General features: G+C 35.3%; 1 protein-coding gene and 1 non-coding gene across 2 annotated transcripts in view; one reads left to right on the forward strand and one right to left on the reverse strand.

The window, feature by feature from the left end:
• Positions 1 to 5,266: 5,266 nt before the first annotated feature.
• TRNAR-UCG (transfer RNA arginine (anticodon UCG)) lies at positions 5,267 to 5,339 on the reverse strand. Its single transcript has one exon. It is a non-coding gene; the product is annotated as a tRNA-Arg (tRNA).
• Positions 5,340 to 6,311: 972 nt separating this feature from the next.
• LOC140751839 (proton-coupled amino acid transporter-like protein acs) overlaps positions 6,312 to 16,271 on the forward strand; it is a 41,209-nt gene continuing 31,249 nt past the window's right edge. Inside the window, exon 1 of the mRNA XM_073085910.1 lies at positions 6,312 to 6,634. The gene's annotated coding sequence lies outside the window, so the exon portion shown is untranslated. The remainder of the gene's footprint in view (positions 6,635 to 16,271) is intronic.

The following is a 16,271-nucleotide window of genomic DNA, read 5'->3' on the forward strand; positions in this document are numbered from 1 at the left end:
AATGAAATTATACTTCATACTATATACTTTCAAATTTTGATATTTTTGAGGCAAAATTTATATAGAGTTAATAACGGTCGATAGAGGCACTTGCAACTCGTTAGTACTCATGTATCATCTACTACCGAATTACCACAAGGCGGCAAGTGTGCATATAAAAGGCAATAAGCTGACCGCAAATCAAATGACACCATTATATCATAGCATGACAACTATTGACAACTTTCTCTAGAACAATGGTGGTTACGCAAATAATGTTTGTGGTTACATTTCGCGTGCAATTGTTGCAGTACTCTCTCTTAGGTTCGTGGATGAGCGTGATTTTATTGTAAGGTACGGTTATTGACCATGTTGTGAGCGCTTGTTATACATCACAATCTTACGCTAGAAGAGGATGGTAAACCTTTCAGGCAGTATTTGCGGGTATTTGGAGGTTTTTTTTTGTCACTAACGTGCAAAATGTGGAATCTACCACCCGAGTTTTCCGGAGCGCTTTAACGTGAGGTTCTTCAAAACAGATTTTTAACGAGCTTTTGTCTAAAGCCATTGGTGACCCCTCTAGTATTGCGAGTATATGTCATTACATATCCATCATGATCCAACTCCATTCATCCGTACAGAGATGTGGCCCAAGGAGGACCGTGTCCATCGGGACTACTGAATATTAGCCCAATCGCTATCACATAGGGCATCTACCATCCAGCACATGTGTTCTTCGTTACCCCTGCGATACAGAGAAGGATTTTATGTAGGTATTCTGAATGAAGAGTAATACATAAAGTTTTAACTTCCAAGTAGCTCCCGGGTAGCAATTGATATGTATGATTAGCTACAGTCCGACGACAGTAACTACTTGACATCAGCTTAACCACAATCTCTACCACTTCTATTACATAAAAACGCACACAACTTAATTATATACTTTTCATCCGTGTGGTACTTTCAAATTTGTAGGCTATCATTGTAAAATTGTAGTTCTATCATTCTTTATAATATATATTACATAATAGAGCAGCTTACATAAATCTTAATATTTGACACGATTCGGCTTTGCTACAGCAATCGCGTAACGCAGAGAGGAGTTACATCTGCGATTAACCTCGATGTGCACAGATCTGTGGAGATAAATGGACTTTAATAGCGTGCAGCGTTTTTGTGCGTGTGAACGTGTGCATATGTTTAGTAGTGTTATTTTGTGAATGTGTAGATTACCTACATAGTTTATCTATGCATGTGTGCATATAATTGATACTGTAATTGTGTAAATGTATGAAATACTTTATCTAGGGATGGATTGTTATGTCATAACACTCCGTTACGTTTTGTTAAATGATGTTACACAAAAGTAAACAATGAAAATGCAGTCTACCTGATCAATCTATTGAGCTCATACCCGGAGTCAGCCTCAGAGACGTTATTACCCCTAAATGACCTAAGTTGAAAGGGTTTTTTTTTGTAAAAGACATTTACTTAAATTTATTTGTAATCCATCATGAACCCTATTGTTATATACGAGTCCCACATCAAAGTGAGAAAGGTTTAGTTTATTTTTTTACAGCACCCTCAAAACTACAAATTTTCTCGCAATGTTTTCCGTCACCATTCATCATCAACCTATTACTATCCCACTGCTGGGCACGGTTCTTCTCTCATAATGAGAAGGATTAGGCCATAGTCCACCCAGCTTCCCAGGTGCGTATTGGTAGACTTCACATACCTTTGAAAACTTTTTTTTTAGATTTCCCAAGTATGCAGGTTTCCTCGCGATATTTTCCTACACCGTTTAAGCAAGTGATAATTAATTTCTAATACGCACATAACTTTGAAATATCAGAGGTGAGTGCCTGGGATTTGAACCTCGGACCCCTCGATCAAGAGGCCGAGTTTCTTAATCACTAGGCTATCACTGCCTTTATCATTAATTTCCGTCATCATTAACAAGTAACAATTCATTTCTGATACGCACATTACGGCAGTGATAGCCTAGTAGTTATGTAACTCGTCCTATCAATCGAGGGGTCCGAGGTTCAAATCCCAGGCACGCACCTCTGATTTTTCTGAATTATGTGCGTATTAGAAATTAATTATCACTTGCAAAAACGGTGAAGGAAAACATCGTGAGGAAACCTGCCTTCCTGAGAGATTTATAAAAAAAATCTCAAAGGTGAAGTCTACCAATACGCACTTGGCCAGCGCGGCAGACTATGGCCTAATCCTTATCATTCTGAGAAGAGACCCGTGCCCAGCAGTGGGACAGTAATGGGTTGATGATGATGATGATGATAACGCACATTACATCAAAAAATCATAGGCGTGTTTTAGATTTAAACCTTGGACCCATCGAGACCAAGCATTGAGAGACCGAATTTCAAACCAACAACCTATATCCTATCTGTTCATATTAGCTTAAAGCTTTACAATATAAATTAAAGCTTATTTCAAACTTGAGCAGAACAAGTATTGTTCCTGCGAGAGAAAGCTCCGGTAATTGGATCGTAAACCTTAAATGCAATAAGTGTAATATCAGTCGACAGAAACCGGATGTAAGCCGTATAAATATTATCTAGCCATTTTGTCTTTATTTTTCTTATTGTCGTTGAGTTTCGTTTCTTTTTTATTGTCGGTTGCGTTTCTTTTTCTTTTTATAAGGTTTTTATCTTGACTGTTTATTATAAGGCCACGTGCAATGCCGCATATAAATCCTTATTACCAAATCTATCAAGAACGAGATTCCGGTCTAAGGTTGACAGATGCTTTGCCGTCCTCAAAGATTAAGCTGGACTTAAAAGATAAAACTACTACTGAAATCCTTTGTGAGATCCTTCCGCCTTCAAAATTATAATAAAAAATATCTACTAGATCTAGGACCGGACTAAATATTTAAATTCATTCAGTGGTGACCGCTATGATTTATAGGCCGTCATATTGGTATTTTATACTTCACATTTTTGTAAAAAAAATATTTTCATAATTTCACATGTCATCAAAAGTAGTTATACCGTGTAAATACATATTAGAATTCACAGTAGAGTAAGTAGGTATATCAAAGTTTCAAAATTTAGATCAAATTATTAGTCACGTGTCTACACCAAAACAACAACAATCTAGCATTACAACGATTATTTAGGTACCTAATGTCTTAAAATAACAAACATTACAAATTCTGGAATTAATTACCCACACAAACGTTACTCTACCCGACTGAAGGTTACGTTACCTAGCTTTGTTTTGTAATTACATACTACACTTGCTAGGGTGCTTGAGTGGAATAACAGTGTTGGACAACTCTATTCCCTAATTTAGTAAGAGGTTAAGGGATTAGGTATACACATACTTTTTTATAATTCATAATTCATATTCTTTATTTGCATAGAATAAGGTTAACAAAGGTCTTATAGCAACAAATTTTCTCTCATTCTGCCGGGTCGGCGTGCAAATTTTGTACAATTGGTAGATAATTAAAAACAATTTACAACTGTCAATATAATAATATATAATAGAGAGTAGCTCAAGAACATACATTTTATCTAATTCTGTAGTCAACAGTCACTTCCGTCCATCGAAGTAACTTTCGGTTAGGTTAGCTAGTTAGTTAACTAAGTTGGAATGCCCCAGATAAGCATGTCTCCCTTAGAACCTTCAAACCGAACACAACAGTACCCTTACCATAAGTTTTTACGTTTTGATAAATATGACTGTTTTGGTATTTGCTTACGTATTTGCCCATACTATTTCCAATCAGCGCCCCTAGCGGATTGTGTCAGAACTAGGAAATCGTATGGGCCAATACGTAAACAAATACCAAAACAGTCATATATGTCAAAACGTAAAAACTCATGGTAAGGGTACAGAACCGAAACAACACGCGTAACAGTGCTGTTATAAGTAGAAGTAAGTGTGGCGTTGGTGCCACCGAAGTCGCAATGCAAATATTTCTACCACCTCTAAAGTATGTTGTCTTCCTAATGATAAGTGGTCGCTTCCGCCCATCGAACTAACTTTGTCACTCAGGTCACTAACTTTAGCAAATATCGCTTAATCTTAAAGGTGATATCCTAAAATAATACGTCTGCTGAGAAACCTAAGGGCAAAACTCAACATAACTACTGAAATTCCCAAAGATAAATTCACAATACTAATAAATAACTAATAAAATAAAAACATTAATATTGCACTAGAATTGTGTTTCACTACGGATGGTGATCTAAATGCAAGGCTGACTGCATAACGCGGCTTGATATGAAGGCCATTGAAAGGGAATCGAGCGCCTTTATTATAATTACAATTACATCACAAAACTATTAGTTATAAACTTATAAGTACTGATAAGATTGTTCTAGAAGTTACGATATTTAATTAAGTAGTTACATATGTTTACATTATAATTAGAGTAGTTTTGTCAGCGAGCTATGCTTGGTATAACAATCCCAATGCTGGGAACAAGTTTCTCCCAACAACTAGAAGGCATATGATATATACGGCGAAACTCCGATACGGATATGTAAAAAAATGAAATTATAAAATATTTATATAAATAGGTTCTAATAAAAAAATTATGAACAATAAAACCGAATTCAGTAGGTACTTATATGCCGCCACACCTATTTCTATCTAATAACAGCAGTGTTAGGCGCTGCTGTGTTCCGGTTTGAAGGGTGTGGTAAGGGAGACAGACTTTTCCGAGGCGTTCCAGCTTAGTCCTCAGGGGTAGCGGCGCATTTGTGGCCGACCTCAGGTAGGAATATCTAATCCTATCTGGGGTTGATTACAGATGTCCATGGGCGGCAGTAGCGACTTACCATCAGGTGGAGTGCATGCTCGTCTGCTATTCTTATATTATAAAAATATATATATATATAAGTTGGTTGAGTACATACTTCTGAATTCGGCGCTTATGATGGTCAGCTTCAATATGCTCATCTTACTATATATGTACCTCCTACATATCTTACTATATATTTTACCCTTCGATCACTAATACTAGTGATCGAAGATTTTACCTATAGAAAAAATAAGGAAATAAAAAGAGGATATCGATTTGATCTTGTTTAAATAAGGTTAAACTCGTTATGTCAAATTACTTTATGCATTGTTCACTATTAAATAATTATTCAGGTAAGGAATGAAAGAGACTAGAGAAAAATTAAAAGAATGAAAAAAAAATTCTACTTTTAAAAACTCTTTATAAATCTTAATTATATAATAAAAATAAAATTTATAATAAAATAATTCACAGATGCGAAAAAAAGTGTTGTGTCACTAATTGCGACCGTGACAGGACTCGAACCTGCAATCTTCGGATCCGAAGTCCGACGCCTTATCCATTAGGCCACACGGCCCGTGAACGTTGTGGCGTAATTACGAAATCGTTTCGTACAATGCGTGCTCCACATGAAATAGTATTCCCGCCTATTATATTAGAACTACGTTATTATGATAACTGGAGACATGAGTATTGAGTATACAAAAAGATATTTATTTTCAATAATGAAAAAGCTTAAAAATTTAGTAAATAGCTTAGCAAAAATATACCTATTTCATAATAGTTATTTGTATGATCCTTTTAAATAAAAACATAATGTGAAATGTAAATGTATACATATAGTAAAACTGATCTTTTAGTTGTTATGGGCAATGGAATTTACCGTTCACTTAAATAAAACCTAGTTTGGTTGTATTGTTTATTATTTGCAGATTTGTGTATAATACAGTACTAAACCATCTATTCACAGAAATTCACATATCTATATCAATGGTTTCCATGCTTGGTACAGTATTTGTACAAATAAATATACGAGATAGGAAAATTTATTAGACCCTTATGCCTCTTATGTCACGGAAGCGAACTTTTAAAGTAAGTACTTACAGCGGCTTGTTTTGTATTTAATTTAAAACGTAAACGATTTTGACAAGAAACAAAATTAAATTTCAAAACTGGATAAGCTGAAGATGTATTTTAATAGTATTATTGTATCCAAAAATCCGTAATACGATTTTATTATTTATATAAATTATAATAAAATTCAATTTCATGCTGCTAGTACACTTCCTGGGGGCAGCGTATAGCTCATTTAATTTATTTATAAATTTTTTGTGTTAATTTTAGTAGTTTTAGTTTAAGTCTTGTTTGATTGTTTTTAAACGTTGTATTGTAATTATATAAATTTTGTCACAAAAAAATAATATATAATAAGTAAATAAATTTTATTTTAAATCAATTTTATTTCCGACATAAATTAATTAGACGTAGCGCAACAAAGGCACTTCCCAGGGCAATTGTCAACAATCACAAAAATGTTTCTCGACCGCGACTCAATATTTGGCGCGAGAACACAAGCGGCGCACGCGTCGCGCGTTTATTTCCCGCACGTCGGAATATTCGCAATTCCCAAATAAAAAATATTCAAAACTAATCAGAAAATTGGCAATTCCTGAATAAAAAGTTTTGAAAAACGCGTCGGATTTTTCGTAATTGCTAAAAAAATATATATTCAAAAGTACCTCGGATTATTCGTAATTCCTGAATAAAAAATATTAAAATACTTTTTGTGTTTGTGATCCATAACAGCGGCATCTTAGACAATTTATTTTAGTGTTGAGTGAAGCTTTGGGTTGACGGGAGAAAAAAATAACGGTGAGTTTTTATTTTATTTTATAATAATCATTATTATTTAATAAGTAATATACATTAAATGATAATTTAATATGTTAAGAAAGAAAGAGATTAAGAAAGAGTGATTTATTTTTATTTTTTAATATATTTTAACCGTAATATAGCTTGTTGACGATTTAACTGGCTAAACATTTGTTTATTTAAGTATAGGCTAAAGTTCAATTTGTCCACGAAAAAATAAAAGAATTTCTTATAATCATAGAAACCAAATAAGGCGTAATAATAAATATTGTGTGAAAATAAAATTGCATAGGTACATTATTTCTATCAAAAAACGTGATATGTGTGATGTGACATATTCTGAAATAAGCCTTCACTATAGAATGCTGACATATAAGAGAAATTGGTTCCCGTATGTGACGTAAGAGATTAAAATCACAGGATGGGCAGTATAGGCTCCCTACAAAATTATTCATCCACTGCGGCACCAACACGCCTGGTCAAGCGTGATGACTACGGCAAAATCCCTGTGGCTAATCGACACTAGATTTTCATCCAGCTGCCAGGCAGTTGATGTTTAGACCTATTCAATTGAATTTTCGAAATACGTTTATTAATTTTCAGAGGCATTGATAATAATTTGAAAATAACGACGAAATATAGAGTCTGCACATTTTTTACTCTATTACCAAACTCCACATACATAACTTAAATACATAAGAAAGGCAAATCGTTCTAAAATTTACGTATATATTTGAGATTCACGACCTCCCAAATACAAGAGACTTAAATAATTAACTACTGTAAACTGCTGTAGAATACCGAGGATGCAAGTACTCAAAGCCCCTGATAAAATAATTTAACGCTTTTGCCTTAGTCGCATATTACCTAGTATAAGATAATTATTCGCGCAGCAACGCATCAGTTACCTACAAACTTCAAGTGTTCTACTTCAAGTCGTAACTGATATCTGCGAAAATGTTCTCACTTAAAAACGCGTCTGTCTGTCTATCATGAGAGCCACTGGTTCAATTTACAAGATATTCTTTAAGTATTACAATACTTGAAGCGGCCAAATTTAATTTGTAAAGTTTATGATACAATGGTCATGCATGGTAGCCATGGTGCCAGCCAAATAAGAAAAAGGTATTACCACTAAGGATGTAGTCAAATGTTATACAGGCTTTTGTTCTGTTAAAAGGGGTTTTCGGGGTTGCGGGCAGCAAGACTGGGAGCTCGAACCGCCCGGCTAGCGACCCCGGGAAGGACGGCGGTATGTGTGGTCACATTCCGTCGTATACACCAGACGGTGTGGTGATACAAACTCACCTGGGTGGAGCCCGACGGGGCAGTGCGCTGAGAGGACTCCGGTCGCGTTCCTTTGGAGATTCCGGAGTCCTCTACGCAGCGCCGAGGACGGCCACCGGGGGGGTTTTAGTGCGATAAACGTCCCACATAACCCCGTGTCCCACAGCACCGGGTACCTTTTTTAAGGTTTCCCCACGAGGAAAAAAAAACAAAAAGGCTTTTGTTCTGTATTTTTCACGAGGTGGATCAAGCCGGGATATCCGAATTTCGACTTTAGTTTGACTGTTTCCATACGATCCTAGGATGGACCCGATATATTGAATAATATCCCCACAGAAAAAAATTACAAGAGATTATGAGAAAATAAATTAAATTCGCGCAGTTATTTAAAAATGATCATAGAACATTCATTTTTGCCACTTTAATTACTTAAAACATTCAACATTATATTTATTTACTCTTAAAATTGAACGCCGAATATGTGAAAAGAGAAATACTGTATGCATTTAAATTACATTTTAAAAATGAAATGTTTTGCATTTTGTTTTACGTCTCTGGCCGATAATGAAAAGCGGAGAGGACAGAGAGGATTGTTTAATTTCGAGGCAAATTAATCCTCCAGTACTGACAGACTATTAACTTGTTATGTAAGCGTTGGGCGTATGAAGAAAAATTGTTAAAAATGTTTTCAAACCGACATCCTTTTATTTTTGTTTTATTTATACAAGTATAGTCCGCGCCAAACTACCAGTCCGCTCTGAAGTTGTTGCGAGCAGATGTAGTCATACAATTTGCTATGGCGACGCGATTCATTTCTATATTCAGAGCCGACTAGCAGTTTTACGCGGACTATAATGTATGTCTGGGTATTAGTGGTGTCATCCATGTGTCCATAATATCAATAAAATAAGGCATCCTAATGTGGGATTATCACCCAGAGCTGATCGAACCCGGAATGGATGCAGCAATGTGGTCACCGTGCCACGTCGTCCGTCATGCCGTCGTTCCCCTTTAACGCGGGGTGATGTCTACGTGCATGGTTAACTTTATTTTTTCATAGAGCCCTTTTCCTTTTGCGTATGCGTTCCATACGCACGCGTATCACTAGTAAGCGTTTCATACGCACACTCACAAGGGTCACAGAGGAGCATTAATTGTAACTTGAAGGTGATAGTTCATGCCACGTGGACACCACCGCCTCACATATTTCAGCCTAATAACATCATTGTTAAGCGCTGCTGTGTTCTGGTTTGAAGGGTTTGGTAAGGGAAGCATATTTTTCCGAGACATTCCAGCTTAGTCCTCAGGGATAGTGGCTCATCTCAGGTAGGAAACTAATGCCCGTACTTTTTGTATCTCTCATGTGTGAGACTTGCACACACACATATTGCAAAAATATATATGAAAATATCGGATGAAGATGACGCAAACTCATGTGATAGTAAAAGGATTCAAAAAATCTATCCACTAAATCAGTGTGTACATAAAGTGTAACTAAATACTAATTATTGTTTATTAATATAGCTATTTAATAATTTGTGCCATCTGTATACACATTGCCTTTGGCATTTGTACATAAAAGGAATTATATGGTTTATTGAATAATTATGTTAATTGCAAGTATAACGTAATTGAAGACCTTGTCGGTATAGCAACATTTATTAGTAGATATTTTCTCTGCGTGCGAAGCTGTTATAATATGCGATTTAAGCTTACTTATCACTGCAACCAATATGACATTTACCAGAGGTAGCGAGTAACACAATTTTTTGAGAAACGAGAAACTGTCATACTTAGTAAAAACTCATACTAAGCTGTACCCTTAGTACGTTTTACGTTTTTAAATGAATGTAACTTCACTATCCCAATCAGAATGTAACTCCAATCAGTTACAGTCCGCTGAGGGTGCTGATTGGAAATGTATGGGCAAAAACGTAAACAAATACCAAAACAGTCATTTTTGTAAAAACGTACAAGCTTATACTAAGGGTACATGTGACATATATATTTAACGTTTCTTACCCGACAGCGGAGGGAATTATTTATTGAGCATACCTCTTATTCTTTGGTACGCCCTACAGTTAAAATGGATTGACGGATTTAAAGAAGAGTATGAAGTTTTATTGGGTTTTTCAATTTCGTGATGATCATCATTAACCACTCTTCTTATAGTAAAACGTAACCATGGTGACCAAATGCGGATTGGCAGACTTCACACACTTCCGAGAACTTTTCTTATAAAACTCTCGGACAAGTTGAACTGCGCACGATTACCTTCACCGTTAAGGCAAATGATACAAATAATACAAACAAGTGATTTGACACTTGACTAATTTGTTGCAATGATATATGTAAATGAAAATGAATGTAAAAATTTAAAAATACGTGTTAGGAAAGGTAAAATTTCATTGTTATCTTTTTTATATCCTAAACAAAACTGGGACTACGGGATTATCTAGCTCAACATGGCTTGCTCAAAATGCCTAAACTGTGTCGATAGCCTACTTTAAATAAATGTGATACATATACTTTCTTGCCACGGATGTGCAAGATGTGGAACGAACTTCCTCCTGAGGTATGCCCGGAGCGCTATGACATGGGGCTCTTCAAAAAAGGTATAAAAAGAGCTCTTCTCCAAAGCCGGCGATACATTGGCGACTCCTCGGGTATTGTAAATGTCCATAGGCGACGGTGACTGCTTTCCATCAGGTAGCCCATCTGCCTCATCGTTTAGGTATAATAATAAAAAAAACCTTAGGGTTGCCACTGTTAACGTATAGAAATCTTGAAAGGTTATGTAATATTTGATCCCGCCAGCCGCCTGTCTTAGTGCAATACATTCAAATACTACTACCGAACAGATATCACGCGTTCTCAGACAGAATGCTTCATGAAAAAGGTTTAGGTAGTTTATTAAGAACAACACAGTTAAAGCTGCTGTGTTCCGGTTTAAAGGAAGTGGTAGTGGAGATATACTTATAGATACGAGGCATTCAATCTCGGATAGGGCTCATGTTATCGCTGGTTGATTACAGATGTCCATGCCACTAGCCACTGTCCATAAGGTGGACTGCTCATTTTCTACTTCAGTTTTATAAAAAAGCACGGGTTCTTACTTATAAATAAATAAAATAAAATAAAACGACGCTATAAGCGATGGTGTACGCAGAAAACTAACGAGGTGTATAAATCTGCTATAAAGTTATATAAGAACTTTTTGTATCGTGTAAGAAAAACGTTATAATAACCGGCCCACTAAAAGTATTAAATGGTTTTTCTTTACAATTACCCAATAAAATATCCAGTAATGAACAAAAACTTCTGTATCGTAGTTTCTATTGTAGTTATACTTTTTTAAGCGCACCAATAAAGAAAAAACGTATTGATAAAACATTTTTTAAGAACTAGCTTCTAAGGATACTTGCCTAACAGGTGAACTGTGGCATTTCCAAAATAAAGATTTTTTTACAAATTATATCGGTTGATTCCTCTTAAATCTCATAAAATGATGAAGACTGGTTGAACTAACCTTTAGGTGGACTGCATGCTCTTTTGGTCCTTAAAACAAAAACCTATACAATTGATAGTAGGAAGGAAAACAATATATCGATAGTTGATTAATAAGTAAGTGGTATTATTAGTTTTCCTAAAAAAAAAAATAGGAATCCTACTCCATGAGCTCCCAAAACAAACTTTTCAATAAATTACAGCGAATGAATGAACATAAAGCAGTGTTAGACTAGTGTTTCAAACTTAGCATCTCAATCGGGAGGTTGAAGGTTCAGAACCTAGTGATTTATCAAAGTTATGTTTATATTAAAATTAATTATCGTTAGCTATAATGGTGAAGGAAAACATCTTGAGTAAGCCTTTACGCCAAGAGTTCAAAAAAGTTCTCAAAGGTATATAAAGTATACCAATTCGCTCTTGGCGTAATGGTACTCCATGGTTAATACCTCAACCCCTGTAACACGGAGAAGAGATCTGTGCCCAAAAATAATACATTAATGAGTTGATAACGAATGAATAAATAATATATAGTTAATTCGATTAAATATTTAAAAAAGGGCTAATAAATTCTCGATCTTATAAACAATGTGCCACGGCCTTGTTAAATTATGTTAATCGTATGCTAATACTAAGATAACGATTAAGATTACGATATAAAGATTAAGGTGGTAGAACCCTTTGTGGTTCGACTCCGGCGGCACCACCGCCACACCTATTTCTACCTAATAACAGCAGTGTTAGGCGCTGCTGTGTTCCGGTTTGAAGGGTGTGGTAAGGGAGACATACTTTTCCGAGGCGTTCCAGCTTAGTCTTCAGGGGTAGCGGCGCATCTGTGGCCGACCTCAGGTAGGAATATCTAATCCTATCTGGGGTTGATTACAGATGTCCATGAGCGGTAGTAGCCACTTAACATCAGGTGGACTGCATGCTCGTCTGCTACTCTTATATAATAAAAAAAAAAAAAACTCATTGTAAGGCTTAGTACAATGTCACTAGTCTAAGCTGTTCCTTATAAGGATATGAAAGAAATTTTATAGGCAATTAAAATATCACTGTTGTTTAACGACAATGTTCATTTGCGGTGCATGTGGTACGAATTCCCTATCTCAAGGTGATCACAAATGCATTCCTATTGAGGAACACCTGAGAATTCCTCATATATATGTGATCACACATGTGGGTACCACATACCTACTACTACCATCCATATATATCTGTAATCAAGTCCATATAAAACAGATGCGTCGCCACTCCTAAGTTAAAATGGTCAACTCTTATTAAAATCAGCCGGCATTTCTTCGTTGAAACGGATGTGGCCACGTGGCAACGGGGAGGTACCACCGTACCTCCCCGGTTGAACAATACTGACCTCACCACTACACGAAACCAATAGAACTGGTATTCTACCGCTATCTCAGCCATCAGACATTCTGCTATTAGAAGTCCATTGGATATAAGATTGGATTGGAACGCGATAAATGAAAAACTAGAAGAAAGACTAGATAGCTGGATATGTTGCCTGTGTTCTGGATTTAATAATTAATTTACTTTATTAACATCTAACCAAATTTTACTTACCAATGATCCAAATAACCAAAACCTTCGATAATTGAAAATGGGCGTAGATCGTCAATTACATCTTTGTATTACTAGAAAAGAATGAATGCCGTCATCCAAGGCCAGCGCCACGAAATGACAAATGTAGAATCGTGATTATAATCTATTAATCAATTCTAATTGGTTAGTGTTTATGAATCTAACCACAAACCTTAATCGTTGTAAAAACTTTAATAGTTTAATCACATGGCTGGATTATATTTATTTATATTTCGCTATGAAATTAGCATTTTAATAACAACACTTCAAAGCTCTAAATCTGAAACACCAACGAGTCTGTAAACGATTTAAATCTTAAATTAAAACCTCAAATGTTCTGTTGAGTGCTAATGCTTATCTTTTTATTAAAATTAATGTTATTTTTAATAACGGTAGATGTAATAAAATAATACTGTATTTAAATTGGAAATTGCCAAATTGAACGATAAGAATGTTATGTTACGGAAATGGATAATAGCTTTTAAAGATGTTTACTGGAAAAATCTTGAAACTTGAAATTCTTATAGGAAAATATAAGTAGTATTACTAATAACATTTTTCAAATATGCAAAAACGGTTGAGCGAAATTGTGAGTGTAGAAAACGTTTATTTATAAGTCGAAATAACACTTTAATTGATATCTAAACTTTTGCTTTCATACCTTGAGGATACTCAGATATAGATATATCGCAACATTATAAATCAAAGCCGCTTATTCAGGTACAACCCTCATACAATGTCCTTAAGATATATGTTTTAAAGATAGGTTTATATGTATGTATGTGCGTGTGTCTGTTTAATTTCAGTCTACGATATCCCACTTGGTATCAAGAGCTAGATATGTGAAGATAGCACTTAGTACACGTGTCGTCGCGATAGTAATTAAACAAATAGATATATTATCTTCAAAGGCAGACGATCTGAAAATCTGTCAAGTGGTCGTTTGTAGCACTGTTCTATAATTACTACGGTATACGTACGTACTTGATACATTTTATACCCGTATGTAATTCGTTGCACTCGACCGCAAATATTTTTTTCTTACAATTCAACCCTAAAATGAGGGTGACGAACAAAGCTATACCTACAATATAAATAAGACGAAGAATTTAAGAATACATTATTGTGGCGCCCACTACTCGTCAACAGATGGCGCCACGAATAACCGCCCATAAACTGTCCGAGAACACTTAACGACTGCTATCAAATGACAACTGGGACTGACGGCTTAATGTCTACCATGGAAGCATGCGTGCTGTTACCCACTAGTGATCATTAATGTAGTGTGATATAGTTCAACTTTGTAACTTTACTACTTTATACACGAATAGTTCTGAGCAAAAATTAAAAGATGTCGAATCAATAATTATTATTCTCTTCGCATTCCAATCTTGTTTGGTTTGATACAGCACCGTCATACGAATTTCTGCTTAATACCAGCAGTGCTCAGTGCTGCCCTATTTTCAGGGTTTAACTGTGTGGTAAAATGGACAATTGTTCCAGGCGTTCCAACTTATCATCTTAATATGTAATTAACTTATCACCATATATACTTAGCAACTTATTATCAGATAAATTGCATACTCGTTTGCTGCCTATATATTATAAAAAAAAAAAAACTTAGTACACAGGGTACCTAAGTAAGAGATTTGTCATCAACTTGAGGTACAATTTGAATGTACGTCATATTACACGGTGTGTAGATAGCCTTACGTGATTATTTTTTTATATTATCTTTGTCATTGCAAAGCAACTAAAGTTGAAGATACTTCGTGCCGTGACGCGTGGCCTTAGACAAGTGGAACGAGGTCTGTTGCGGAGCGAATCGTAATTACTGCAGGATAACATTCTATATGTGCAATGGACTCCTTTGGTCATGTTCAAGGTTCATTAGTCATATCCTATATCAGTAAAAATAGCGCAAATCTTTAACTCAGCCCTAAATAACCGCTGTTCTCTAAAGGCGAAGTTCAAACTCTCATGTTGTCCACCTTGTCCTGCCAATAAAAAGTAAGTTAGTTCATCTCACATTATCTGTCTCATTCTGCCCCTGGTGATCAAGTTCGAATAACCCAAATTATGATATTATTAGTGTTGTTTTATGCCCAATTTCATATATATCAGAAAGACTAAAATGATAAATACATAAATGAGCCGGCAGAACTATTTTACGCTAAAATTGCGTGACGATGGTACTTCTGCGGACGAACCATACTGGCTCTACCGCCTTTCAGTTAATTATATTTGCCTACAAATATCTCTATTGTTTAAAGTGGGTACATTACAGCAGCGATATTTATGTAATATTTACTTTTTAATCCAACAGCAGTAATTTTACGACACTGCATTTTATGAATATAAAAAATAAGTCCATTAAGTATTTTATAGCTCAAACATGATAAAAATACATAAAAATGTGTGCAGAAGTACATAATAAATTTTAGTGTATCGCACAAAATTATGTCAGTGTTAAGCGCTGCCGTGTTCTGGATTGAAGAGTGTGTTAGGGAAGATATACTTACCCTAGATCTTCCAAATTAATCCTCAGAGTTAGCTACGCATCTGAGATCGAGCTTCAATAGGACTTTACTCTTATCTAGGGCTGATTGCAGTTGTCCTACAACTATGAGCATTTACTATGCAGTCTATGCAGGTACTTAACATAAACAGATACATTATCATTAAATAAATCATTTATAGGTATTAATTGGAGTTAGCATTCCCGATCAAATACAATGACAATAACTGCACAGACCACAGATTATGTCTGTTTGAATAATTTACTGCAGTCCGCATAACGTCGGTACCAGATTAATGATCATCTCTAATGTAACCATGAGAGCAGTAGCGTTGGGATTGTCCTGAATTTCATTAACTTATACAAAAATTTCAAAAAATAGGATGTTTGATTTCGACTTATGTCTTTCTTTCTAACTCCCGGAAAATACGGGTCATAAGTTTTATGTGTGTTTCGGAGTTTCTCTGTGCTGTTCAGCTATTTCTCTCATTAATATCAGCAGCCACTGCTATACTAATGAGAGAGATAGCTATACACTAGTGAAAAAAAAATCAATAATCATTATGATTTTTGTCCTATATTGATAAAAAAAATACTGTGATGTAACCTCAACGACATGTTTTTACATAATTATAGAACGCTAATAAACCGTTGTTAAGTGGTCCCGATAACCTATAATAATAAATTCTAATAGAATAGTCCTACCACATACATGCTATTCCCCTA

Source organism: Epargyreus clarus, unplaced genomic scaffold, assembly GCF_041222505.1.
Source record: "Epargyreus clarus isolate Ecla_fem2 unplaced genomic scaffold, WU_Ecla_fem_2.2 ptg000023l, whole genome shotgun sequence".
Taxonomy (NCBI): Eukaryota; Metazoa; Arthropoda; class Insecta; order Lepidoptera; family Hesperiidae; genus Epargyreus; species Epargyreus clarus.